Here is a 23,041-nt window from a genome sequence, read left to right on the forward strand (position 1 = left end):
TGGTAGAATATCAAACTCTGGTTGTGACAAAAGACAAGATGCTTCTGGATAGGGAAAAAAGTGGTCTGATTATGACATCATAATGCAAAAAAGAAATAAACAAAAGCTTACGGCACCTGAGGTTCCTACTTGGTCTCCCATACAAGTACTAACCAGGCCCGAGTCTGGATGGCTTCCGAGATCTGACGAGATCAGGCATTTTCAGACTGGTATTGCCATAAGTGAAATTAAGAGAATGCGATCTCGCTAATGTTGGTAGAATATCAAACTCTGGTTGCGACAAAAGACAAGACGCTTCTGGATAGGGAAAAAAGTGGTCTGATTATGACATCATAATGCAAAAAAGAAATAAACAAAAGCTTACGGCACCTGAGGTTCCTAGTTGGTCTCCCATAGGGAATAAAGTGGTCTGATTATGACATCATAATGCAAAAAAGAAATAAACAAAAGCTTACGGCACCTGAGGTTCCTAGTTGGTCTCCCATACAAGTACTAACCAGGCCCGAGTCTGGATGGCTTCCGAGATCTGACGAGATCAGGCATTTTCAGACTGGTATGGCCATAAGTGAAATTAAGAGAATGCGATCTCGCTAATGTTGGTAGAATATCAAACTCTGGTTGCGACAAAAGACAAGACGCTTCTGGATAGGGAAAAAAGTGGTCTGATTATGACATCATAATGCAAAAAAGAAATAAACAAAAGATTACGGCACCTGAGGTTCCTAGTTGGTCTCCCATAGGGAAAAAAGTAGTCTGATTATGACATCATAATGCAAAAAAGAAATAAACAAAAGCTTACAGCACCTGAGGTTCCTAGTTGGTCTCCCATACAAGTACTAACCAGGCCCGAGTCTGGATGGCTTCCGAGATCTGACATTTTCAGACTGGTATGGCCGCAAGTGAAATTAAGAGAATGCGATCTCGCTAATGTTGGTAGAATATCAAACTCTGGTTGCGACAAAAGACAAGACGCTTCTGGATAGGGAAAAAAGTGATATGATTATGACATCATAATGCAAAAAAGAAATAAACAAAAGCTTACGGCACCTGAGGTTCCGAGTTGGTCTCCCATAGGGAAAAAAGTGGTCTGATTATGACATCATAATGCAAAAAAGAAATAAACAAAAGCTTACGGCACCTGAGGTTCCTAGTTGGTCTCCCATACAAGTACTAACCAGGCCCGAGTCTGGATGGCTTCAGAGATCTGACAAGATCAGGCATTTTCAGACTGGTATGGCCGTAAGTGAAATTAAGAGAATGCGATCTCGTTAATGTTGGTAGAATATCAAACTCTGGTTGTGACAAAAGACAAGATGCTTCTGGATAGGGAAAAAAGTGGTCTGATTATGACATCAAAATGCAAAAAAGAAATAAACAAAAGCTTACGGCACCTGAGGTTCCTACTTGGTCTCCCATACAAGTACTAACCAGGCCCAAGTCTGGATGGCTTCCGAGATCTGACGAGATCAGGCATTTTCAGACTGGTATGGCCGTAAGTGAAATTAAGAGAATGCGATCTCGCTAATGTTGGTAGAATATCAAACTCTGGTTGCGACAAAAGACAAGACGCTTCTGGATAGGGAAAAAAGTGGTCTGATTATGACATCATAATGCAAAAAAGAAATAAACAAAAGCTTACGGCACCTGAGGTTCCTAGTTGGTCTCCCATAGGGAAAAAAAGTGGTCTGATTATGACATCATAATGCAAAAAAGAAATAAACAAAAGCTTACAGCACCTGAGGTTCCTAGTTTGTCTCCCATAGGGAAAAAAGTGGTCTGATTATGACATCATAATGCAAAAAATAAATAAACAAAAGCTTACAGCACCTGAGGTTCCTAGTTGGTCTCCCATAGGGAAAAAAGTGGTCTGATTATGACATCATAATGCAAAAAATAAATAAACAAAAGCTTACAGCACCTGAGGTTCCTAGTTGGTCTCCCATACAAGTACTAACCAGGCCCGTGTCGGGATGGCTTCCGAGATCTGATGAGATCAGGCATTTTCAGACTGGTATGGCCGTAAGTGAAATTAAGAGAATGCGATCTCGTTAATGTTGGTAGAATATCAAACTCTGGTTGTGACAAAAGACAAGATGCTTCTGGATAGGGAAAAAAGTGGTCTGATTATGACATCAAAATGCAAAAAAGAAATAAACAAAAGCTTACGGCACCTGAGGTTCCTACTTGGTCTCCCATACAAGTACTAACCAGGCCCAAGTCTGGATGGCTTCCGAGATCTGACGAGATCAGGCATTTTCAGACTGGTATGGCCGTAAGTGAAATTAAGAGAATGCGATCTCGCTAATGTTGGTAGAATATCAAACTCTGGTTGCGACAAAAGACAAGACGCTTCTGGATAGGGAAAAAAGTGGTCTGATTATGACATCATAATGCAAAAAAGAAATAAACAAAAGCTTACGGCACCTGAGGTTCCTAGTTGGTCTCCCATAGGGAAAAAAAGTGGTCTGATTATGACATCATAATGCAAAAAAGAAATAAACAAAAGCTTACAGCACCTGAGGTTCCTAGTTTGTCTCCCATACAAGTACTAACCAGGCCTGAGTCTGGATGGCTTCCGAGATCTGACGAGATCAGGCATTTTCAGACTGGTATGGCCGTAAGGGAAATTAAGAGAATGCGATCTCGCTAATGTTGGTAGAATATCAAACTCTGGTTGCGACAAAAGACAAGACGCTTCTGGATAGGGAAAAAAGTGGTCTGATTATGACATCATAATGCAAAAAAGAAAGAAACAAAAGCTTACGGCACCTGAAGTTCCTAGTTGGTCTCCCATAGGGAAAAAAGTGGTCTGATTATGACATCATAATGCAAAAAATAAATAAACAAAAGCTTACGGCACCTGAGGTTCCTAGTTGGTCTCCCATACAAGTACGAACGAGGCCCAAGTTTGGATGGCTTCCGAGATCTGATGAGATCAGGCATTTTCAGACTGGTATGGCCGTAAGTGAAATTAAGAGAATGCGATCTCGTTAATGTTGGTAGAATATCAAACTCTGGTTGTGACAAAAGACAAGATGCTTCTGGATAGGGAAAAAAGTGGTCTGATTATGACATCATAATGCAAAAAAGAAATAAACAAAAGCTTACGGCACCTGAGGTTCCTACTTGGTCTCCCATACAAGTACTAACCAGGCCCAAGTCTGGATGGCTTCTGAGATCTGACGAGATCAGGCATTTTCAGACTGGTATGGCCGTAAGTAAAATTACGAGAATGCGATCTCGCTAATGTTGGTAGAATATCAAACTCTGGTTGCGACAAAAGACAAGACGCTTCTGGATAGGGAAAAAAGTGGTCTGATTATGACATCATAATGCAAAAAAGAAATAAACAAAAGCTTACGGCACCTGAGGTTCCTAGTTGGTCTCCCATAGGGAAAAAAAGTGGTCTGATTATGACATCATAATGCAAAAAAGAAATAAACAAAAGCTTACAGCACCTGAAGTTCCTAGTTGGTCTCCCATACAAGTACTAACCAGGCCCGAGTCTGGATGGCTTCCGAGATCTGACGAGTTCAGGCATTTTCAGACTGGTATGGCCGTAAGGGAAATTAAGAGAATGCGATCTCGCTAATGTTGGTAGAATATCAAACTCTGGTTGCGACAAAAGACAAGACGCTTCTGGATAGGGAAAAAAGTGGTCTGATTATGACATCATAATGCAAAAAAGAAATAAACAAAAGCTTACGGCACCTGAGGTTCCTAGTTGGTCTCCCATACAAGTACTAACCAGGCCCGAGTCTGGATGGCTTCAGAGATCTGACGAGTTCAGGCATTTTCAGACTGGTATGGCCGTAAGGGAAATTAAGAGAATGCGATCTCGCTAATGTTGGTAGAATATCAAACTCTGGTTGCGACAAAAGACAAGACGCTTCTGGATAGGGAAAAAAGTGGTCTGATTATGACATCATAATGCAAAAAAGAAATAAACAAAAGCTTACGGCACCTGAGGTTCCTAGTTGGTCTCCCATAGGGAAAAAAGTGGTCTGATTATGACATCATAATGCAAAAAAGAAATAAACAAAAGCTTACGGCACCTGAGGTTCCTAGGTGGTCTCCCATACAAGTACTAACCAGGACCGAGTCTGGATGGCTTCCGAGATCTGACGAGATCAGGCATTTTCAGACTGGTATGGCCGTAAGTGAAGTTAAGAGAATGCGATCTCGCTAATGTTGGTAGAATATCAAAATCTGGTTGCGACAAAAGACAAGACGCTTCTGGATAGGGAAAAAAGTGGTCTGATTATGACATCATAATGCAAAAAAGAAAGAAACAAAAGCTTACGGCATCTGAAGTTCCTAGTTGGTCTCCCATAGGGAAAAAAGTGGTCTGATTATGACATCATAATGCAAAAAATAAATAAACAAAAGCTTACGGCACCTGAGGTTCCTAGTTGGTCTCCCATACAAGTACTAACGAGGCCCAAGTTTGGATGGCTTCCGAGATCTGATGAGATCAGGCATTTTCAGACTGGTATGGCCGTAAGTGAAATTAAGAGAATGCGATCTCGTTAATGTTGGTAGAATATCAAACTCTGGTTGTGACAAAAGACAAGATGCTTCTGGATAGGGAAAAAAGTGGTCTGATTATGACATCATAATGCAAAAAAGAAATAAACAAAAGCTTACGGCACCTGAGGTTCCTACTTGGTCTCCCATACAAGTACTAACCAGGCCCAAGTCTGGATGGCTTCCGAGATCTGACGAGATCAGGCATTTTCAGACTGGTATGGCCGTAAGTGAAATTAAGAGAATGCGATCTCGCTAATGTTGGTAGAATATCAAACTCTGGTTGCGACAAAAGACAAGACGCTTCTGGATAGGGAAAAAAGTGGTCTGATTATGACATCATAATGCAAAAAAGAAATAAACAAAAGCTTACGGCACCTGAGGTTCCTAGTTGGTCTCCCATAGGGAAAAAAAGTGGTCTGATTATGACATCATAATTCAAAAAAGAAATAAACAAAAGCTTACAGCACCTGAGGTTCCTAGTTGGTCTCCCATACAAGTACTAACCAGGCCCGAGTCTGGATGGCTTCCGAGATCTGACGAGATCAGGCATTTTCAGACTGGTATGGCCGTAAGGGAAATTAAGAGAATGCGATCTCGCTAATGTTGGTAGAATATCAAACTCTGGTTGCGACAAAAGACAAGACGCTTCTGGATAGGGAAAAAAGTGGTCTGATTATGACATCATAATGCAAAAAAGAAAGAAACAAAAGCTTACGGCACCTGAAGTTCCTAGTTGGTCTCCCATAGGGAAAAAAGTGGTCTGATTATGACATCATAATGCAAAAAATAAATAAACAAAAGCTTACGGCACCTGAGGTTCCTAGTTGGTCTCCCATACAAGTACTAACCAGGCCCGTGTCGGGATGGCTTCCGAGATCTGATGAGATCAGGCATTTTCAGACTGGTATGGCCGTAAGTGAAATTAAGAGAATGCGATCTCGTTAATGTTGGTAGAATATCAAACTCTGGTTGTGACAAAAGACAAGATGCTTCTGGATAGGGAAAAAAGTGGTCTGATTATGACATCAAAATGCAAAAAAGAAATAAACAAAAGCTTACGGCACCTGAGGTTCCTACTTGGTCTCCCATACAAGTACTAACCAGGCCCAAGTCTGGATGGCTTCCGAGATCTGACGAGATCAGGCATTTTCAGACTGGTATGGCCGTAAGTGAAATTAAGAGAATGCGATCTCGCTAATGTTGGTAGAATATCAAACTCTGGTTGCGACAAAAGACAAGACGCTTCTGGATAGGGAAAAAAGTGGTCTGATTATTACATCATAATGCAAAAAAGAAATAAACAAAAGCTTACGGCACCTGAGGTTCCTAGTTGGTCTCCCATAGGTAAAAAAAGTGGTCTGATTATGACATCATAATGCAAAAAAGAAATAAACAAAAGCTTACAGCACCTGAGGTTCCTAGTTGGTCTCCCATACAAGTACTAACCAGGCCCGAGTCTGGATGGCTTCCGAGATCTGACGAGATCAGGCATTTTCAGACTGGTATGGCCGTAAGGGAAATTAAGAGAATGCGATCTCGCTAATGTTGGTAGAATATCAAACTCTGGTTGCGACAAAAGACAAGACGCTTCTGGATAGGGAAAAAAGTGGTCTGATTATGACATCATAATGCAAAAAAGAAAGAAACAAAAGCTTACGGCACCTGAAGTTCCTAGTTGGTCTCCCATAGGGAAAAAAGTGGTCTGATTATGACATCATAATGCAAAAAATAAATAAACAAAAGCTTACGGCACCTGAGGTTCCTAGTTGGTCTCCCATACAAGTACTAACGAGGCCCAAGTTTGGATGGCTTCCGAGATCTGATGAGATCAGGCATTTTCAGACTGGTATGGCCGTAAGTGAAATTAAGAGAATGCGATCTCGTTAATGTTGGTAGAATATCAAACTCTGGTTGTGACAAAAGACAAGATGCTTCTGGATAGGGAAAAAAGTGGTCTGATTATGACATCATAATGCAAAAAAGAAATAAACAAAAGCTTACGGCACCTGAGGTTCCTACTTGGTCTCCCATACAAGTACTAACCAGGCCCGAGTCTGGATGGCTTCCGAGATCTGACGAGATCAGGCATTTTCAGACTGGTATTGCCATAAGTGAAATTAAGAGAATGCGATCTCGCTAATGTTGGTAGAATATCAAACTCTGGTTGCGACAAAAGACAAGACGCTTCTGGATAGGGAAAAAAGTGGTCTGATTATGACATCATAATGCAAAAAAGAAATAAACAAAAGCTTACGGCACCTGAGGTTCCTAGTTGGTCTCCCATAGGGAAAAAAGTGGTCTGATTATGACATCATAATGCAAAAAAGAAATAAACAAAAGCTTACGGCACCTGAGGTTCCTAGTTGGTCTCCCATACAAGTACTAACCAGGCCCGAGTCTGGATGGCTTCCGAGATCTGACGAGATCAGGCATTTTCAGACTGGTATGGCCATAAGTGAAATTAAGAGAATGCGATCTCGCTAATGTTGGTAGAATATCAAACTCTGGTTGCGACAAAAGACAAGACGCTTCTGGATAGGGAAAAAAGTGGTCTGATTATGACATCATAATGCAAAAAAGAAATAAACAAAAGATTACGGCACCTGAGGTTCCTAGTTGGTCTCCCATAGGGAAAAAAGTAGTCTGATTATGACATCATAATGCAAAAAAGAAATAAACAAAAGCTTACAGCACCTGAGGTTCCTAGTTGGTCTCCCATACAAGTACTAACCAGGCCCGAGTCTGGATGGCTTCCGAGATCTGACATTTTCAGACTGGTATGGCCGCAAGTGAAATTAAGAGAATGCGATCTCGCTAATGTTGGTAGAATATCAAACTCTGGTTGCGACAAAAGACAAGACGCTTCTGGATAGGGAAAAAAGTGATATGATTATGACATCATAATGCAAAAAAGAAATAAACAAAAGCTTACGGCACCTGAGGTTCCGAGTTGGTCTCCCATAGGGAAAAAAGTGTTCTGATTATGACATCATAATGCAAAAAAGAAATAAACAAAAGCTTACGGCACCTGAGGTTCCTAGTTGGTCTCCCATACAAGTACTAACCAGGCCCGAGTCTGGATGGCTTCAGAGATCTGACAAGATCAGGCATTTTCAGACTGGTATGGCCGTAAGTGAAATTAAGAGAATGCGATCTCGTTAATGTTGGTAGAATATCAAACTCTGGTTGTGACAAAAGACAAGATGCTTCTGGATAGGGAAAAAAGTGGTCTGATTATGACATCAAAATGCAAAAAAGAAATAAACAAAAGCTTACGGCACCTGAGGTTCCTACTTGGTCTCCCATACAAGTACTAACCAGGCCCAAGTCTGGATGGCTTCCGAGATCTGACGAGATCAGGCATTTTCAGACTGGTATTGCCGTAAGTGAAATTAAGAGAATGCGATCTCGCTAATGTTGGTAGAATATCAAACTCTGGTTGCGACAAAAGACAAGACGCTTCTGGATAGGGAAAAAAGTGGTCTGATTATGACATCATAATGCAAAAAAGAAATAAACAAAAGCTTACGGCACCTGAGGTTCCTAGTTGGTCTCCCATAGGGAAAAAAAGTGGTCTGATTATGACATCATAATGCAAAAAAGAAATAAACAAAAGCTTACAGCACCTGAGGTTCCTAGTTTGTCTCCCATAGGGAAAAAAGTGGTCTGATTATGACATCATAATGCAAAAAATAAATAAACAAAAGCTTACAGCACCTGAGGTTCCTAGTTGGTCTCCCATAGGGAAAAAAGTGGTCTGATTATGACATCATAATGCAAAAAATAAATAAACAAAAGCTTACAGCACCTGAGGTTCCTAGTTGGTCTCCCATACAAGTACTAACCAGGCCCGTGTCGGGATGGCTTCCGAGATCTGATGAGATCAGGCATTTTCAGACTGGTATGGCCGTAAGTGAAATTAAGAGAATGCGATCTCGTTAATGTTGGTAGAATATCAAACTCTGGTTGTGACAAAAGACAAGATGCTTCTGGATAGGGAAAAAAGTGGTCTGATTATGACATCAAAATGCAAAAAAGAAATAAACAAAAGCTTACGGCACCTGAGGTTCCTACTTGGTCTCCCATACAAGTACTAACCAGGCCCAAGTCTGGATGGCTTCCGAGATCTGACGAGATCAGGCATTTTCAGACTGGTATGGCCGTAAGTGAAATTAAGAGAATGCGATCTCGCTAATGTTGGTAGAATATCAAACTCTGGTTGCGACAAAAGACAAGTCGCTTCTGGATAGGGAAAAAAGTGGTCGGATTATGACATCATAATGCAAAAAAGAAATAAACAAAAGCTTACGGCACCTGAGGTTCCTAGTTGGTCTCCCATAGGGAAAAAAAGTGGTCTGATTATGACATCATAATGCAAAAAAGAAATAAACAAAAGCTTACAGCACCTGAGGTTCCTAGTTTGTCTCCCATACAAGTACTAACCAGGCCTGAGTCTGGATGGCTTCCGAGATCTGATGAGATCAGGCATTTTCAGACTGGTATGGCCGTAAGGGAAATTAAGAGAATGCGATCTCGCTAATGTTGGTAGAATATCAAACTCTGGTTGCGACAAAAGACAAGACGCTTCTGGATAGGGAAAAAAGTGGTCTGATTATGACATCATAATGCAAAAAAGAAAGAAACAAAAGCTTACGGCACCTGAAGTTCCTAGTTGGTCTCCCATAGGGAAAAAAGTGGTCTGATTATGACATCATAATGCAAAAAATAAATAAACAAAAGCTTACGGCACCTGAGGTTCCTAGTTGGTCTCCCATACAAGTACTAACGAGGCCCAAGTTTGGATGGCTTCCGAGATCTGATGAGATCAGGCATTTTCAGACTGGTATGGCCGTAAGTGAAATTAAGAGAATGCGATCTCGTTAATGTTGGTAGAATATCAAACTCTGGTTGTGACAAAAGACAAGATGCTTCTGGATAGGGAAAAAAGTGGTCTGATTATGACATCATAATGCAAAAAAGAAATAAACAAAAGCTTACGGCACCTGAGGTTCCTACTTGGTCTCCCATACAAGTACTAACCAGGCCCAAGTCTGGATGGCTTCTGAGATCTGACATTTTCAGACTGGTATGGCCGTAAGTAAAGTTACGAGAATGCGATCTCGCTAATGTTGGTAGAATATCAAACTCTGGTTGCGACAAAAGACAAGACGCTTCTGGATAGGGAAAAAAGTGGTCTGATTATGACATCATAATGCAAAAAAGAAATAAACAAAAGCTTACGGCACCTGAGGTTCCTAGTTGGTCTCCCATAGGGAAAAAAAGTGGTCTGATTATGACATCATAATGCAAAAAAGAAATAAACAAAAGCTTACAGCACCTGAAGTTCCTAGTTGGTCTCCCATACAAGTACTAACCAGGCCCGAGTCTGGATGGCTTCCGAGATCTGACGAGTTCAGGCATTTTCAGACTGGTATGGCCGTAAGGGAAATTAAGAGAATGCGATCTCGCTAATGTTGGTAGAATATCAAACTCTGGTTGCGACAAAAGACAAGACGCTTCTGGATAGGGAAAAAAGTGGTCTGATTATGACATCATAATGCAAAAAAGAAATAAACAAAAGCTTACGGCACCTGAGGTTCCTAGTTGGTCTCCCATACAAGTACTAACCAGGCCCGAGTCTGGATGGCTTCAGAGACCTGACGAGTTCAGGCATTTTCAGACTGGTATGGCCGTAAGGGAAATTAAGAGAATGCGATCTCGCTAATGTTGGTAGAATATCAAACTCTGGTTGCGACAAAAGACAAGACGCTTCTGGATAGGGAAAAAAGTGGTCTGATTATGACATCATAATGCAAAAAAGAAATAAACAAAAGCTTACGGCACCTGAGGTTCCTAGTTGGTCTCCCATAGGGAAAAAAGTGGTCTGATTATGACATCATAATGCAAAAAAGAAATAAACAAAAGCTTACGGCACCTGAGGTTCCTAGGTGGTCTCCCATACAAGTACTAACCAGGACCGAGTCTGGATGGCTTCCGAGATCTGACGAGATCAGGCATTTTCAGACTGGTATGGCCGTAAGTGAAGTTAAGAGAATGCGATCTCGCTAATGTTGGTAGAATATCAAAATCTGGTTGCGACAAAAGACAAGACGCTTCTGGATAGGGAAAAAAGTGGTCTGATTATGACATCATAATGCAAAAAATAAATAAACAAAAGCTTACAGCACCTGAGGTTCCTAGTTGGTCTCCCATACAAGTACTAACCAGGCCCGTGTCGGGATGGCTTCCGAGATCTGATGAGATCAGGCATTTTCAGACTGGTATGGCCGTAAGTGAAATTAAGAGAATGCGATCTCGTTAATGTTGGTAGAATATCAAACTCTGGTTGTGACAAAAGACAAGATGCTTCTGGATAGGGAAAAAAGTGGTCTGATTATGACATCAAAATGCAAAAAAGAAATAAACAAAAGCTTACGGCACCTGAGGTTCCTACTTGGTCTCCCATACAAGTACTAACCAGGCCCAAGTCTGGATGGCTTCCGAGATCTGACGAGATCAGGCATTTTCAGACTGGTATGGCCGTAAGTGAAATTAAGAGAATGCGATCTCGCTAATGTTGGTAGAATATCAAACTCTGGTTGCGACAAAAGACAAGACGCTTCTGGATAGGGAAAAAAGTGGTCTGATTATGACATCATAATGCAAAAAAGAAATAAACAAAAGCTTACGGCACCTGAGGTTCCTAGTTGGTCTCCCATAGGGAAAAAAAGTGGTCTGATTATGACATCATAATGCAAAAAAGAAATAAACAAAAGCTTACAGCACCTGAGGTTCCTAGTTTGTCTCCCATACAAGTACTAACCAGGCCTGAGTCTGGATGGCTTCCGAGATCTGACGAGATCAGGCATTTTCAGACTGGTATGGCCGTAAGGGAAATTAAGAGAATGCGATCTCGCTAATGTTGGTAGAATATCAAACTCTGGTTGCGACAAAAGACAAGACGCTTCTGGATAGGGAAAAAAGTGGTCTGATTATGACATCATAATGCAAAAAAGAAAGAAACAAAAGCTTACGGCACCTGAAGTTCCTAGTTGGTCTCCCATAGGGAAAAAAGTGGTCTGATTATGACATCATAATGCAAAAAATAAATAAACAAAAGCTTACGGCACCTGAGGTTCCTAGTTGGTCTCCCATACAAGTACTAACGAGGCCCAAGTTTGGATGGCTTCCGAGATCTGATGAGATCAGGCATTTTCAGACTGGTATGGCCGTAAGTGAAATTAAGAGAATGCGATCTCGTTAATGTTGGTAGAATATCAAACTCTGGTTGTGACAAAAGACAAGATGCTTCTGGATAGGGAAAAAAGTGGTCTGATTATGACATCATAATGCAAAAAAGAAATAAACAAAAGCTTACGGCACCTGAGGTTCCTACTTGGTCTCCCATACAAGTACTAACCAGGCCCAAGTCTGGATGGCTTCTGAGATCTGACGAGATCAGGCATTTTCAGACTGGTATGGCCGTAAGTAAAATTACGAGAATGCGATCTCGCTAATGTTGGTAGAATATCAAACTCTGGTTGCGACAAAAGACAAGACGCTTCTGGATAGGGAAAAAAGTGGTCTGATTATGACATCATAATGCAAAAAAGAAATAAACAAAAGCTTACGGCACCTGAGGTTCCTAGTTGGTCTCCCATAGGGAAAAAAAGTGGTCTGATTATGACATCATAATGCAAAAAAGAAATAAACAAAAGCTTACAGCACCTGAAGTTCCTAGTTGGTCTCCCATACAAGTACTAACCAGGCCCGAGTCTGGATGGCTTCCGAGATCTGACGAGTTCAGGCATTTTCAGACTGGTATGGCCGTAAGGGAAATTAAGAGAATGCGATCTCGCTAATGTTGGTAGAATATCAAACTCTGGTTGCGACAAAAGACAAGACGCTTCTGGATAGGGAAAAAAGTGGTCTGATTATGACATCATAATGCAAAAAAGAAATAAACAAAAGCTTACGGCACCTGAGGTTCCTAGTTGGTCTCCCATACAAGTACTAACCAGGCCCGAGTCTGGATGGCTTCAGAGATCTGACGAGTTCAGGCATTTTCAGACTGGTATGGCCGTAAGGGAAATTAAGAGAATGCGATCTCGCTAATGTTGGTAGAATATCAAACTCTGGTTGCGACAAAAGACAAGACGCTTCTGGATAGGGAAAAAAGTGGTCTGATTATGACATCATAATGCAAAAAAGAAATAAACAAAAGCTTACGGCACCTGAGGTTCCTAGTTGGTCTCCCATAGGGAAAAAAGTGGTCTGATTATGACATCATAATGCAAAAAAGAAATAAACAAAAGCTTACGGCACCTGAGGTTCCTAGGTGGTCTCCCATACAAGTACTAACCAGGACCGAGTCTGGATGGCTTCCGAGATCTGACGAGATCAGGCATTTTCAGACTGGTATGGCCGTAAGTGAAGTTAAGAGAATGCGATCTCGCTAATGTTGGTAGAATATCAAAATCTGGTTGCGACAAAAGACAAGACGCTTCTGGATAGGGAAAAAAGTGGTCTGATTATGACATCATAATGCAAAAAAGAAAGAAACAAAAGCTTACGGCATCTGAAGTTCCTAGTTGGTCTCCCATAGGGAAAAAAGTGGTCTGATTATGACATCATAATGCAAAAAATAAATAAACAAAAGCTTACGGCACCTGAGGTTCCTAGTTGGTCTCCCATACAAGTACTAACGAGGCCCAAGTTTGGATGGCTTCCGAGATCTGATGAGATCAGGCATTTTCAGACTGGTATGGCCGTAAGTGAAATTAAGAGAATGCGATCTCGTTAATGTTGGTAGAATATCAAACTCTGGTTGTGACAAAAGACAGGATGCTTCTGGATAGGGAAAAAAGTGGTCTGATTATGACATCATAATGCAAAAAAGAAATCAACAAAAGCTTACGGCACCTGAGGTTCCTACTTGGTCTCCCATACAAGTACTAACCAGGCCCAAGTCTGGATGGCTTCCGAGATCTGACGAGATCAGGCATTTTCAGACTGGTATGGCCGTAAGTGAAATTAAGAGAATGCGATCTCGCTAATGTTGGTAGAATATCAAACTCTGGTTGCGACAAAAGACAAGACGCTTCTGGATAGGGAAAAAAGTGGTCTGATTATGACATCATAATGCAAAAAAGAAATAAACAAAAGCTTACGGCACCTGAGGTTCCTAGTTGGTCTCCCATAGGGAAAAAAAGTGGTCTGATTATGACATCATAATGCAAAAAAGAAATAAACAAAAGCTTACAGCACCTGAGGTTCCTAGTTGGTCTCCCATACAAGTACTAACCAGGCCCGAGTCTGGATGGCTTCCGAGATCTGACGAGATCAGGCATTTTCAGACTGGTATGGCCGTAAGGGAAATTAAGAGAATGCGATCTCGCTAATGTTGGTAGAATATCAAACTCTGGTTGCGACAAAAGACAAGACGCTTCTGGATAGGGAAAAAAGTGGTCTGATTATGACATCATAATGCAAAAAAGAAAGAAACAAAAGCTTACGGCACCTGAAGTTCCTAGTTGGTCTCCCATAGGGAAAAAAGTGGTCTGATTATGACATCATAATGCAAAAAATAAATAAACAAAAGCTTACGGCACCTGAGGTTCCTAGTTGGTCTCCCATACAAGTACTAACCAGGCCCGTGTCGGGATGGCTTCCGAGATCTGATGAGATCAGGCATTTTCAGACTGGTATGGCCGTAAGTGAAATTAAGAGAATGCGATCTCGTTAATGTTGGTAGAATATCAAACTCTGGTTGTGACAAAAGACAAGATGCTTCTGGATAGGGAAAAAAGTGGTCTGATTATGACATCAAAATGCAAAAAAGAAATAAACAAAAGCTTACGGCACCTGAGGTTCCTACTTGGTCTCCCATACAAGTACTAACCAGGCCCAAGTCTGGATGGCTTCCGAGATCTGACGAGATCAGGCATTTTCAGACTGGTATGGCCGTAAGTGAAATTAAGAGAATGCGATCTCGCTAATGTTGGTAGAATATCAAACTCTGGTTGCGACAAAAGACAAGACGCTTCTGGATAGGGAAAAAAGTGGTCTGATTATTACATCATAATGCAAAAAAGAAATAAACAAAAGCTTACGGCACCTGAGGTTCCTAGTTGGTCTCCCATAGGTAAAAAAAGTGGTCTGATTATGACATCATAATGCAAAAAAGAAATAAACAAAAGCTTACAGCACCTGAGGTTCCTAGTTGGTCTCCCATACAAGTACTAACCAGGCCCGAGTCTGGATGGCTTCCGAGATCTGACGAGATCAGGCATTTTCAGACTGGTATGGCCGTAAGGGAAATTAAGAGAATGCGATCTCGCTAATGTTGGTAGAATATCAAACTCTGGTTGCGACAAAAGACAAGACGCTTCTGGATAGGGAAAAAAGTGGTCTGATTATGACATCATAATGCAAAAAAGAAAGAAACAAAAGCTTACGGCACCTGAAGTTCCTAGTTGGTCTCCCATAGGGAAAAAAGTGGTCTGATTATGACATCATAATGCAAAAAATAAATAAACAAAAGCTTACGGCACCTGAGGTTCCTAGTTGGTCTCCCATACAAGTACTAACGAGGCCCAAGTTTGGATGGCTTCCGAGATCTGATGAGATCAGGCATTTTCAGACTGGTATGGCCGTAAGTGAAATTAAGAGAATGCGATCTCGTTAATGTTGGTAGAATATCAAACTCTGGTTGTGACAAAAGACAAGATGCTTCTGGATAGGGAAAAAAGTGGTCTGATTATGACATCATAATGCAAAAAAGAAATAAACAAAAGCTTACGGCACCTGAGGTTCCTACTTGGTCTCCCATACAAGTACTAACCAGGCCCGAGTCTGGATGGCTTCCGAGATCTGACGAGATCAGGCATTTTCAGACTGGTATTGCCATAAGTGAAATTAAGAGAATGCGATCTCGCTAATGTTGGTAGAATATCAAACTCTGGTTGCGACAAAAGACAAGACGCTTCTGGATAGGGAAAAAAGTGGTCTGATTATGACATCATAATGCAAAAAAGAAATAAACAAAAGCTTACGGCACCTGAGGTTCCTAGTTGGTCTCCCATAGGGAAAAAAGTGGTCTGATTATGACATCATAATGCAAAAAAGAAATAAACAAAAGCTTACGGCACCTGAGGTTCCTAGTTGGTCTCCCATACAAGTACTAACCAGGCCCGAGTCTGGATGGCTTCCGAGATCTGACGAGATCAGGCATTTTCAGACTGGTATGGCCATAAGTGAAATTAAGAGAATGCGATCTCGCTAATGTTGGTAGAATATCAAACTCTGGTTGCGACAAAAGACAAGACGCTTCTGGATAGGGAAAAAAGTGGTCTGATTATGACATCATAATGCAAAAAAGAAATAAACAAAAGATTACGGCACCTGAGGTTCCTAGTTGGTCTCCCATAGGGAAAAAAGTAGTCTGATTATGACATCATAATGCAAAAAAGAAATAAACAAAAGCTTACAGCACCTGAGGTTCCTAGTTGGTCTCCCATACAAGTACTAACCAGGCCCGAGTCTGGATGGCTTCCAAGATCTGACATTTTCAGACTGGTATGGCCGCAAGTGAAATTAAGAGAATGCGATCTCGCTAATGTTGGTAGAATATCAAACTCTGGTTGCGACAAAAGACAAGACGCTTCTGGATAGGGAAAAAAGTGATATGATTATGACATCATAATGCAAAAAAGAAATAAACAAAAGCTTACGGCACCTGAGGTTCCGAGTTGGTCTCCCATAGGGAAAAAAGTGTTCTGATTATGACATCATAATGCAAAAAAGAAATAAACAAAAGCTTACGGCACCTGAGGTTCCTAGTTGGTCTCCCATACAAGTACTAACCAGGCCCGAGTCTGGATGGCTTCAGAGATCTGACAAGATCAGGCATTTTCAGACTGGTATGGCCGTAAGTGAAATTAAGAGAATGCGATCTCGCTAATGTTGGTAGAATATCAAACTCTGGTTGCGACAAAAGACAAGACGCTTCTGGATAGGGAAAAAAGTGGTCTGATTATGACATCATAATGCAAAAAAGAAATAAACAAAAGCTTACGGCACCTGAGGTTCCTAGTTGGTCTCCCATACAAGTACTAACCAGGCCTGACTCTGGATAGCTTCCGAGATTTGACGAGATCAGGAATTTTCAGACTGGTATGGCCGTAAGTGAAATTAAGAGAATGCGATCTCGCTAATGTTGGTAGAATATCAAACTCTGGTTGCGACAAAAGACAAGACGCTTCTGGATAGAGAAAAAAGTGGTCTGATTATGACATCATAATGCAAAAAAGAAATAAACAAAAGCTTACGGCACCTGAGGTTCCTAGTTGGTCTCCCATAGGGAAAAAAGTGGTCTGATTATGACATCATAATGCAAAAAAGAAATAAACAAAAGCTTACGGCACCTGAGGTTCCTAGTTGGTCTCCCATACAAGTACTAACCAGGCCCGAGTCTGGATGGCTTCCGAGATCAGACATTTTCAGACTGGTATGACCGCAAGTGAAATTAAGAGAATGCGATCTCGTTAATGTTGGTAGAATATCAAACTCTGGTTGCGACAAAAGACAAGATGCTTCTGGATAGGGAAAAAAGTGGTATGATTATGACATCATAATGCAAAAAAGAAATAAACAAGAGCTTACGGCACCTGAGGTTCCTAGTTGGTCTCCCATACAAGAACTAACCAGGCCCGAGTCTGGATGGTTTCCGAGATCTGACGAGATCAGGCATTTTCAGACTGGTATGGCCGTAAGTGAAATTAAGAGAATGCGATCTCGCTAATGTTGGTAGAATATCAAACTCTGGTTGCGACAAAAGACAAGACGCTTCTGGATAGGGAAAAAAGTGGTATGATTATGACATCATAATGCAAAAAAGAAATAAACAAAAGCTTACGGCACCTGAGGTTCCTAGTTGGTCTCCCATACAAGTACTAACCAGGCCCGAGTCTGAATGGCTTCCGAGATCTGACGAGATCAGGCATTTTCAGACTAGTATTTCCGTAAGGGAAATTAAGAGAATGCGATCTCGCTAATGTTGGTAGAATATCAAACTCTGGTTGCGACAAAAGACAAGACGCTTCTGGATAGGGAAAAAAGTGGTCTGATTATGACATCATAATGCAAAAAAGAAATAAACAAAAGCTTACGGCACCTGAGGTTCCGAGTTGGTCTCCCATAGGGAAAAAAGTGGTCTGATTATGACATCATAATGCAAAAAAGAAATAAACAAAAGCTTACGGCACCTGAGGTTCCTAGTTGGTCTCCCATACAAGTACTAACCAGGCCCAAGTCTGGATGGCTTCAGAAATCTGACAAGATCAGGCATTTTCAGACTGGTATGGCCGTAAGTGAAATTAAGAGAATGCGATCTCGCAAATGTTGGTAGAATATCAAACTCTGGTTGCGACAAAAGACAAGACGCTTCTGGATAGGGAAAAAAGTGGTCTGATTATGACATCATAATGCAAAAAAGAAATAAACAAAAGCTTACGGCACCTGAGGTTCCTAGTTGGTCTCCCATACAAGTACTAACCAGGCCCAAGTCTGGATGGCTTCAGAAATCTGACAAGATCAGGCATTTTCAGACTGGTATGGCCGTAAGTGAAATTAAGAGAATGCGATCTCGCTAATGTTGGTAGAATATCAAACTCTGGTTGCGACAAAAGACAAGACGCTTCTGGATAGGGAAAAAAGTGGTCTGATTATGACATCATAATGCAAAAAAGAAATAAACAAAAGCTTACGGCACCTGAGGTTCCTAGTTGGTCTCCCATAGGGAAAAAAGTGGTCTGATTATGACATCATAATGCAAAAAAGAAATAAACAAAAGCTTACGGCACCTGAGGTTCCTAGTTGGTCTCCCATACAAGTACTAACCAGGCCCGAGTCTGGATGGATTCGGAGATCTGACGAGATCAGGCATTTTCAGACTGGTATTGCCATAAGTGAAATTAAGAGAATGCGATCTCGCTAATGTTGGTAGAATATCAAACTCTGGTTGCGACAAAAGACAAGACGCTTCTGGATAGGGAAAAAAGTGGTCTGATTATGACATCATAATGCAAAAAAGAAATAAACAAAAGCTTACGGCACCTGAGGTTCCTAGTTGGTCTCCCATAGGGAAAAAAGTGGTCTGATTATGACATCATAATGCAAAAAAGAAATAAACAAAAGCTTACGGCACCTGAGGTTCCTAGTTGGTCTCCCATACAAGTACAAACCAGGCCCGAGTCTGGATGGCTTCCGAGATCTGACGAGATCAGGCATTTTCAGACTGGTATAGCTGTAAGTGAAATTAAGAGAATGCGATCTCGCTAATGTTGGTAGAATATCAAACTCTGGTTGCGACAAAAGACAAGACGCTTCTGGATAGGGAAAAAAGTGGTCTGATTATGACATCATAATGCAAAAAAGAAATAAACAAAAGCTTACGGCACCTGAGGTTCCTAGTTGGTCTCCCATAGGGAAAAAAGTGGTCTGATTATGACATCATAATGCAAAAAAGAAATAAACAAAAGCTTACGGCACCTGAGGTTCCTAGTTGGTCTCCCATACAAGTACTAACCAGGCCCGAGTCTGGATGGCTTTAGAGATCTGACTAGATCAGGCATTTTCAGACTGGTATGGCCGTAAGAGAAATTAAGAGAATGCGATCTCGCTAAAGTTGGTAGAATATCAAACTCTGGTTGCGACAAAAGACAAGACGCTTCTGGATAGGGAAAAAAGTGGTCTGATTATGACATCATAATGCAAAAAAGAAATAAACAAAAGTTTACGGCACCTGAGGTTCCTAGTTGGTCTCCCATACAAGTACTAACCAGGCCCGAGTCTGGATAGCTTCCGAGATCTGGCATTTTCAGACTGGTATGGCCGTAACTGAAATTAAGAGAATGCGATCTCGCTAATGTTGGTAGAATATCAAACTCTGGTTGCGACAAAAGACAAGACGCTTCTGGATAGGGAAAAAAGTGGTCTGATTATGACATCATAATGCAAAAAAGAAATAAACAAAAGCTTACGGCACCTGAGGTTCCTAGTTGGTCTCCCATAGGGAAAAAAGTGGTCTGATTATGACATTATAATGCAAAAAAGAAATAAACAAAAGCTTACGGCACCTGAGGTTCCTAGTTGGTCTCCCATACAAGTACTAACCAGGCCCGAGTCTGGATGGCTTCCGAAATCTGATGAGATCAGGCATTTTCAGACTGGTATGGCCGTAAGTGAAATTAAGAGAATGCGATCTCACTAATGTTGGTAGAATATCAAACTCCGGTTGCGACAAAAGACAAGACGCTTCTGTATAGGGAAAAAAGTGGTCTGATTATGACATCATAATGCAAAAAAGAAATAAACAAAAGCTTACGGCACCTGAGGTTCCTAGTTGGTCTCCCATACAAGTACTAACCAGGCCCGCGACTGGATGGCTTCCGAGATCTGACGAGATCAGGCATTTTCAGACTGGTATGGCCGTAAGTGAAATTAAGAGAATGCGATCTCGCTAATGTTGGTAGAATATCAAACTCTGGTTGCGACAAAAGACAAGACGCTTCTGGATAGGGAAAAAAGTGGTCTGATTATGACATCATAATGCAAAAAATAAATAAACAAAAGCTTACGGCACCTGAGGTTCCTAGTTGGTCTCCCATACAAGTACTAACGAAGTCCAAGTTTGGATGGCTTCCGAGATCTGATGAGATCAGGCATTTTCAGACTGGTATGGCCGTAAGTGAAATTAAGAGAATGCGATCTCGTTAATGTTGGTAGAATATCAAACTCTGGTTGTGACAAAAGACAAGACGCTTCTGGATAGGGAAAAAAGTGGTCTGATTATGACATCATAATGCAAAAAAGAAAGAAACAAAAGCTTACGGCACCTGAAGTTCCTAGTTGGTCTCCCATAGGGAAAAAAGTGGTCTGATTATGACATCATAATGCAAAAAATAAATAAACAAAAGCTTACGGCACCTGAGGTTCCTAGTTGGTCTCCCATACAAGTACTAACCAGGCCCGAGTCTGGATGGCTTCCGAGATCTGACGAGATCAGGCATTTTCAGACTGGTATGGCCGTAAGGGAAATTAAGAGAATGCGATCTCGCTAATGTTGGTAGAATATCAAACTCTGGTTGCGACAAAAGACAAGACGCTTCTGGATAGGGAAAAAAGTGGTCTGATTATGACATCATAATGCAAAAAAGAAAGAAACAAAAGCTTACGGCACCTGAAGTTCCTAGTTGGTCTCCCATAGGGAAAAAAGTGGTCTGATTATGACATCATAATGCAAAAAATAAATAAACAAAAGCTTACGGCACCTGAGGTTCCTAGTTGGTCTCCCATACAAGTACTAACGAGGCCCAAGTTTGGATGGCTTCCGAGATCTGATGAGATCAGGCATTTTCAGACTGGTATGGCCGTAAGTGAAATTAAGAGAATGCGATCTCGTTAATGTTGGTAGAATATCAAACTCTGGTTGTGACAAAAGACAAGATGCTTCTGGATAGGGAAAAAAGTGGTCTGATTATGACATCATAATGCAAAAAAGAAATAAACAAAAGCTTACGGCACCTGAGGTTCCTACTTGGTCTCCCATACAAGTACTAACCAGGCCCAAGTCTGGATGGCTTCCGAGATCTGACGAGATCAGGCATTTTCAGACTGGTATGGCCGTAAGTAAAATTAAGAGAATGCGATCTCGCTAATGTTGGTAGAATATCAAACTCTGGTTGCGACAAAAGACAAGACGCTTCTGGATAGGGAAAAAAGTGGTCTGATTATGACATCATAATGCAAAAAAGAAATAAACAAAAGCTTACGGCACCTGAGGTTCCTAGTTTGTCTCCCATAGGGAAAAAAAGTGGTCTGATTATGACATCATAATGCAAAAAAGAAATAAACAAAAGCTTACAGCACCTGAGGTTCCTAGTTGGTCTCCCATACAAGTACTAACCAGGCCCGAGTCTGGATGGCTTCCGAGATCTGACGAGATCAGGCATTTTCAGATTGGTATGGCCGTAAGGCAAATTAAGAGAATGCGATCTCGCTAATGTTGGTAGAATATCAAACTCTGGTTGCGACAAAAGACAAGACGCTTCTGGATAGGGAAAAAAGTGGTCTGATTATGACATCATAATGCAAAAAAGAAATAAACAAAAGCTTACGGCACCTGAGGTTCCTAGTTGGTCTCCCATACAAGTACTAACCAGGTCCGAGTCTGGATGGCTTCCGAGATCTGACGAGATCAGGCATTTTCAGACTGGTATAGCCGTAAGTAAAATTAAGTGAATGCGATCTCGCTAATGTTGGTAGAATATCAAACTCTGGTTGCGACAAAAGACAAGACGCTTCTGGATAGGGAAAAAAGTGGTCTGATTATGACATCATAATGCAAAAAAGAAATAAACAAAAGCTTACGGCACCTGAGGTTCCTAGTTGGTCTCCCATAGGGAAAAAAGTGGTCTGATTATGACATCATAATGCAAAAAAGAAATAAACAAAAGCTTACGGCACCTGAGGTTCCTAGTTGGTCTCCCATACAAGTACTAACCAGGCCTGAGTCTGGATGGCTTCCGAGATCTGACGAGATCAGACATTTTCAGACTGGTGTGGCCGTAAGTGAAACTAATAGAATGCGATCTCGCTAATGTTGGTAGAATATCAAACTCTGGTTGCGACAAAAGACAAGACGCTTCTGGATAGGGAAAAAAGTGGTCTGATTATGACATCATAATGCAAAAAAGAAATAAACAAAAGCTTACGGCACGTGAGGTTCCTAGTTGGTCTCCCATACAAGTACTAACCAGGCCCGAGTCTTGATGGCTTCCGAGATCTGACGAGATCAGGCATTTTCCGACTGGTATGGCCATTAGTGAAATTAAGAGAATGCGATCTCGCTAATGTTGGTAGAATATCAAACTCTGGTTGCGACAAAAGACAAGACGCTTCTGGATAGGGAAAAAAGTGGTCTGATTATGGCATCATAATGCAAAAAAGAAATAAACAAAAGCTTACGGCACCTGAGGTTCCTAGTTGGTCTCCCATACAAGTACTAACCAGACCCGAGTCTGGATGGCTTCCGAGATCTGACGAGATCAGGCATTTTCAGACTGGTATGGCCGTAAGTGAAGTTAAGAGAATGCGATCTCGCTAATGTTGGTAGAATATCAAACTCTGGTTGCGACAAAAGACAAGACGCTTCTGGATAGGGAAAAAAGTGGTCTGATTATGACATCATAATGCAAAAAAGAAATAAACAAAAGCTTACGGCACCTGAGGTTCCTCGTTGGTCTCCCATACAAGTACTAACCAGGCCCGAGTCTGGATGGCTTCCGAGATCTGATGAGATCAGGCATTTTCAGACTGGTATGGCCGTAAGTGAAATTACGAGAATGCGATCTCGCTAATGTTGGTAGAATATCAAACTCTGGTTGCGACAAAAGACAAGACGCTTCTGGATAGGGAAAAAAGTGGTCTGATTATGACATCATAATGCAAA

General features: G+C 41.3%; 67 pseudogenes; all 67 read right to left on the reverse strand.

Annotated features, from left to right (window-relative positions):
- Positions 1-104: 104 nt before the first annotated feature.
- Positions 105-223, reverse strand: LOC134596773 (5S ribosomal RNA; annotated as a pseudogene).
- Positions 224-448: 225 nt separating this feature from the next.
- Positions 449-567, reverse strand: LOC134594893 (5S ribosomal RNA; annotated as a pseudogene).
- A 559-nt stretch (positions 568-1,126) lies between these two features.
- Positions 1,127-1,245, reverse strand: LOC134597141 (5S ribosomal RNA; annotated as a pseudogene).
- Positions 1,246-1,379: 134 nt separating this feature from the next.
- Positions 1,380-1,498, reverse strand: LOC134589465 (5S ribosomal RNA; annotated as a pseudogene).
- Positions 1,499-1,906: 408 nt separating this feature from the next.
- Positions 1,907-2,025, reverse strand: LOC134597035 (5S ribosomal RNA; annotated as a pseudogene).
- Positions 2,026-2,159: 134 nt separating this feature from the next.
- On the reverse strand, positions 2,160-2,278 carry LOC134589466 (5S ribosomal RNA; annotated as a pseudogene).
- Positions 2,279-2,504: 226 nt separating this feature from the next.
- LOC134588918 (5S ribosomal RNA) lies at positions 2,505-2,623 on the reverse strand (annotated as a pseudogene).
- Positions 2,624-2,848: 225 nt separating this feature from the next.
- LOC134588620 (5S ribosomal RNA) lies at positions 2,849-2,967 on the reverse strand (annotated as a pseudogene).
- Positions 2,968-3,101: 134 nt separating this feature from the next.
- On the reverse strand, positions 3,102-3,220 carry LOC134594366 (5S ribosomal RNA; annotated as a pseudogene).
- Positions 3,221-3,446: 226 nt separating this feature from the next.
- LOC134596599 (5S ribosomal RNA) lies at positions 3,447-3,565 on the reverse strand (annotated as a pseudogene).
- A 134-nt stretch (positions 3,566-3,699) lies between these two features.
- On the reverse strand, positions 3,700-3,818 carry LOC134597194 (5S ribosomal RNA; annotated as a pseudogene).
- A 225-nt stretch (positions 3,819-4,043) lies between these two features.
- LOC134594762 (5S ribosomal RNA) lies at positions 4,044-4,162 on the reverse strand (annotated as a pseudogene).
- Positions 4,163-4,387: 225 nt separating this feature from the next.
- On the reverse strand, positions 4,388-4,506 carry LOC134598375 (5S ribosomal RNA; annotated as a pseudogene).
- Positions 4,507-4,640: 134 nt separating this feature from the next.
- LOC134589467 (5S ribosomal RNA) lies at positions 4,641-4,759 on the reverse strand (annotated as a pseudogene).
- Positions 4,760-4,985: 226 nt separating this feature from the next.
- LOC134595078 (5S ribosomal RNA) lies at positions 4,986-5,104 on the reverse strand (annotated as a pseudogene).
- Positions 5,105-5,329: 225 nt separating this feature from the next.
- LOC134596576 (5S ribosomal RNA) lies at positions 5,330-5,448 on the reverse strand (annotated as a pseudogene).
- Positions 5,449-5,582: 134 nt separating this feature from the next.
- LOC134589468 (5S ribosomal RNA) lies at positions 5,583-5,701 on the reverse strand (annotated as a pseudogene).
- A 226-nt stretch (positions 5,702-5,927) lies between these two features.
- On the reverse strand, positions 5,928-6,046 carry LOC134595080 (5S ribosomal RNA; annotated as a pseudogene).
- A 225-nt stretch (positions 6,047-6,271) lies between these two features.
- Positions 6,272-6,390, reverse strand: LOC134598376 (5S ribosomal RNA; annotated as a pseudogene).
- Positions 6,391-6,524: 134 nt separating this feature from the next.
- Positions 6,525-6,643, reverse strand: LOC134596774 (5S ribosomal RNA; annotated as a pseudogene).
- A 225-nt stretch (positions 6,644-6,868) lies between these two features.
- Positions 6,869-6,987, reverse strand: LOC134594894 (5S ribosomal RNA; annotated as a pseudogene).
- A 559-nt stretch (positions 6,988-7,546) lies between these two features.
- On the reverse strand, positions 7,547-7,665 carry LOC134597142 (5S ribosomal RNA; annotated as a pseudogene).
- Positions 7,666-7,799: 134 nt separating this feature from the next.
- On the reverse strand, positions 7,800-7,918 carry LOC134595136 (5S ribosomal RNA; annotated as a pseudogene).
- Positions 7,919-8,326: 408 nt separating this feature from the next.
- Positions 8,327-8,445, reverse strand: LOC134597036 (5S ribosomal RNA; annotated as a pseudogene).
- A 134-nt stretch (positions 8,446-8,579) lies between these two features.
- Positions 8,580-8,698, reverse strand: LOC134589469 (5S ribosomal RNA; annotated as a pseudogene).
- A 226-nt stretch (positions 8,699-8,924) lies between these two features.
- LOC134588723 (5S ribosomal RNA) lies at positions 8,925-9,043 on the reverse strand (annotated as a pseudogene).
- A 225-nt stretch (positions 9,044-9,268) lies between these two features.
- LOC134598377 (5S ribosomal RNA) lies at positions 9,269-9,387 on the reverse strand (annotated as a pseudogene).
- Positions 9,388-9,856: 469 nt separating this feature from the next.
- Positions 9,857-9,975, reverse strand: LOC134596600 (5S ribosomal RNA; annotated as a pseudogene).
- Positions 9,976-10,109: 134 nt separating this feature from the next.
- On the reverse strand, positions 10,110-10,228 carry LOC134597956 (5S ribosomal RNA; annotated as a pseudogene).
- Positions 10,229-10,453: 225 nt separating this feature from the next.
- On the reverse strand, positions 10,454-10,572 carry LOC134594764 (5S ribosomal RNA; annotated as a pseudogene).
- A 134-nt stretch (positions 10,573-10,706) lies between these two features.
- LOC134597038 (5S ribosomal RNA) lies at positions 10,707-10,825 on the reverse strand (annotated as a pseudogene).
- Positions 10,826-10,959: 134 nt separating this feature from the next.
- Positions 10,960-11,078, reverse strand: LOC134589470 (5S ribosomal RNA; annotated as a pseudogene).
- Positions 11,079-11,304: 226 nt separating this feature from the next.
- Positions 11,305-11,423, reverse strand: LOC134588919 (5S ribosomal RNA; annotated as a pseudogene).
- A 225-nt stretch (positions 11,424-11,648) lies between these two features.
- On the reverse strand, positions 11,649-11,767 carry LOC134598380 (5S ribosomal RNA; annotated as a pseudogene).
- A 134-nt stretch (positions 11,768-11,901) lies between these two features.
- LOC134594378 (5S ribosomal RNA) lies at positions 11,902-12,020 on the reverse strand (annotated as a pseudogene).
- A 226-nt stretch (positions 12,021-12,246) lies between these two features.
- LOC134596602 (5S ribosomal RNA) lies at positions 12,247-12,365 on the reverse strand (annotated as a pseudogene).
- A 134-nt stretch (positions 12,366-12,499) lies between these two features.
- Positions 12,500-12,618, reverse strand: LOC134597195 (5S ribosomal RNA; annotated as a pseudogene).
- A 225-nt stretch (positions 12,619-12,843) lies between these two features.
- LOC134594765 (5S ribosomal RNA) lies at positions 12,844-12,962 on the reverse strand (annotated as a pseudogene).
- Positions 12,963-13,187: 225 nt separating this feature from the next.
- LOC134598381 (5S ribosomal RNA) lies at positions 13,188-13,306 on the reverse strand (annotated as a pseudogene).
- A 134-nt stretch (positions 13,307-13,440) lies between these two features.
- LOC134589471 (5S ribosomal RNA) lies at positions 13,441-13,559 on the reverse strand (annotated as a pseudogene).
- Positions 13,560-13,785: 226 nt separating this feature from the next.
- LOC134595081 (5S ribosomal RNA) lies at positions 13,786-13,904 on the reverse strand (annotated as a pseudogene).
- Positions 13,905-14,129: 225 nt separating this feature from the next.
- Positions 14,130-14,248, reverse strand: LOC134596579 (5S ribosomal RNA; annotated as a pseudogene).
- Positions 14,249-14,382: 134 nt separating this feature from the next.
- On the reverse strand, positions 14,383-14,501 carry LOC134589472 (5S ribosomal RNA; annotated as a pseudogene).
- Positions 14,502-14,727: 226 nt separating this feature from the next.
- On the reverse strand, positions 14,728-14,846 carry LOC134595082 (5S ribosomal RNA; annotated as a pseudogene).
- Positions 14,847-15,071: 225 nt separating this feature from the next.
- LOC134598382 (5S ribosomal RNA) lies at positions 15,072-15,190 on the reverse strand (annotated as a pseudogene).
- A 134-nt stretch (positions 15,191-15,324) lies between these two features.
- On the reverse strand, positions 15,325-15,443 carry LOC134596775 (5S ribosomal RNA; annotated as a pseudogene).
- A 225-nt stretch (positions 15,444-15,668) lies between these two features.
- Positions 15,669-15,787, reverse strand: LOC134594896 (5S ribosomal RNA; annotated as a pseudogene).
- Positions 15,788-16,346: 559 nt separating this feature from the next.
- On the reverse strand, positions 16,347-16,465 carry LOC134597144 (5S ribosomal RNA; annotated as a pseudogene).
- Positions 16,466-16,599: 134 nt separating this feature from the next.
- On the reverse strand, positions 16,600-16,718 carry LOC134589011 (5S ribosomal RNA; annotated as a pseudogene).
- Positions 16,719-17,186: 468 nt separating this feature from the next.
- LOC134596516 (5S ribosomal RNA) lies at positions 17,187-17,305 on the reverse strand (annotated as a pseudogene).
- Positions 17,306-17,439: 134 nt separating this feature from the next.
- LOC134588416 (5S ribosomal RNA) lies at positions 17,440-17,558 on the reverse strand (annotated as a pseudogene).
- A 225-nt stretch (positions 17,559-17,783) lies between these two features.
- LOC134598299 (5S ribosomal RNA) lies at positions 17,784-17,902 on the reverse strand (annotated as a pseudogene).
- A 134-nt stretch (positions 17,903-18,036) lies between these two features.
- Positions 18,037-18,155, reverse strand: LOC134598300 (5S ribosomal RNA; annotated as a pseudogene).
- A 225-nt stretch (positions 18,156-18,380) lies between these two features.
- On the reverse strand, positions 18,381-18,499 carry LOC134587746 (5S ribosomal RNA; annotated as a pseudogene).
- A 225-nt stretch (positions 18,500-18,724) lies between these two features.
- Positions 18,725-18,843, reverse strand: LOC134587872 (5S ribosomal RNA; annotated as a pseudogene).
- Positions 18,844-19,068: 225 nt separating this feature from the next.
- Positions 19,069-19,187, reverse strand: LOC134588019 (5S ribosomal RNA; annotated as a pseudogene).
- A 468-nt stretch (positions 19,188-19,655) lies between these two features.
- Positions 19,656-19,774, reverse strand: LOC134595282 (5S ribosomal RNA; annotated as a pseudogene).
- Positions 19,775-19,908: 134 nt separating this feature from the next.
- LOC134596783 (5S ribosomal RNA) lies at positions 19,909-20,027 on the reverse strand (annotated as a pseudogene).
- A 134-nt stretch (positions 20,028-20,161) lies between these two features.
- On the reverse strand, positions 20,162-20,280 carry LOC134588863 (5S ribosomal RNA; annotated as a pseudogene).
- Positions 20,281-20,505: 225 nt separating this feature from the next.
- On the reverse strand, positions 20,506-20,624 carry LOC134594653 (5S ribosomal RNA; annotated as a pseudogene).
- A 225-nt stretch (positions 20,625-20,849) lies between these two features.
- Positions 20,850-20,968, reverse strand: LOC134598383 (5S ribosomal RNA; annotated as a pseudogene).
- A 134-nt stretch (positions 20,969-21,102) lies between these two features.
- LOC134589473 (5S ribosomal RNA) lies at positions 21,103-21,221 on the reverse strand (annotated as a pseudogene).
- A 226-nt stretch (positions 21,222-21,447) lies between these two features.
- LOC134597829 (5S ribosomal RNA) lies at positions 21,448-21,566 on the reverse strand (annotated as a pseudogene).
- Positions 21,567-21,700: 134 nt separating this feature from the next.
- LOC134596411 (5S ribosomal RNA) lies at positions 21,701-21,819 on the reverse strand (annotated as a pseudogene).
- A 225-nt stretch (positions 21,820-22,044) lies between these two features.
- Positions 22,045-22,163, reverse strand: LOC134588452 (5S ribosomal RNA; annotated as a pseudogene).
- Positions 22,164-22,550: 387 nt separating this feature from the next.
- On the reverse strand, positions 22,551-22,669 carry LOC134595890 (5S ribosomal RNA; annotated as a pseudogene).
- A 134-nt stretch (positions 22,670-22,803) lies between these two features.
- LOC134594959 (5S ribosomal RNA) lies at positions 22,804-22,922 on the reverse strand (annotated as a pseudogene).
- Between the last annotated feature and the right edge of the window lie 119 nt (positions 22,923-23,041).

This window comes from Pelobates fuscus, chromosome 2, assembly GCF_036172605.1.
Source record: "Pelobates fuscus isolate aPelFus1 chromosome 2, aPelFus1.pri, whole genome shotgun sequence".
In the NCBI taxonomy this organism is placed as follows: domain Eukaryota; kingdom Metazoa; phylum Chordata; class Amphibia; order Anura; family Pelobatidae; genus Pelobates; species Pelobates fuscus.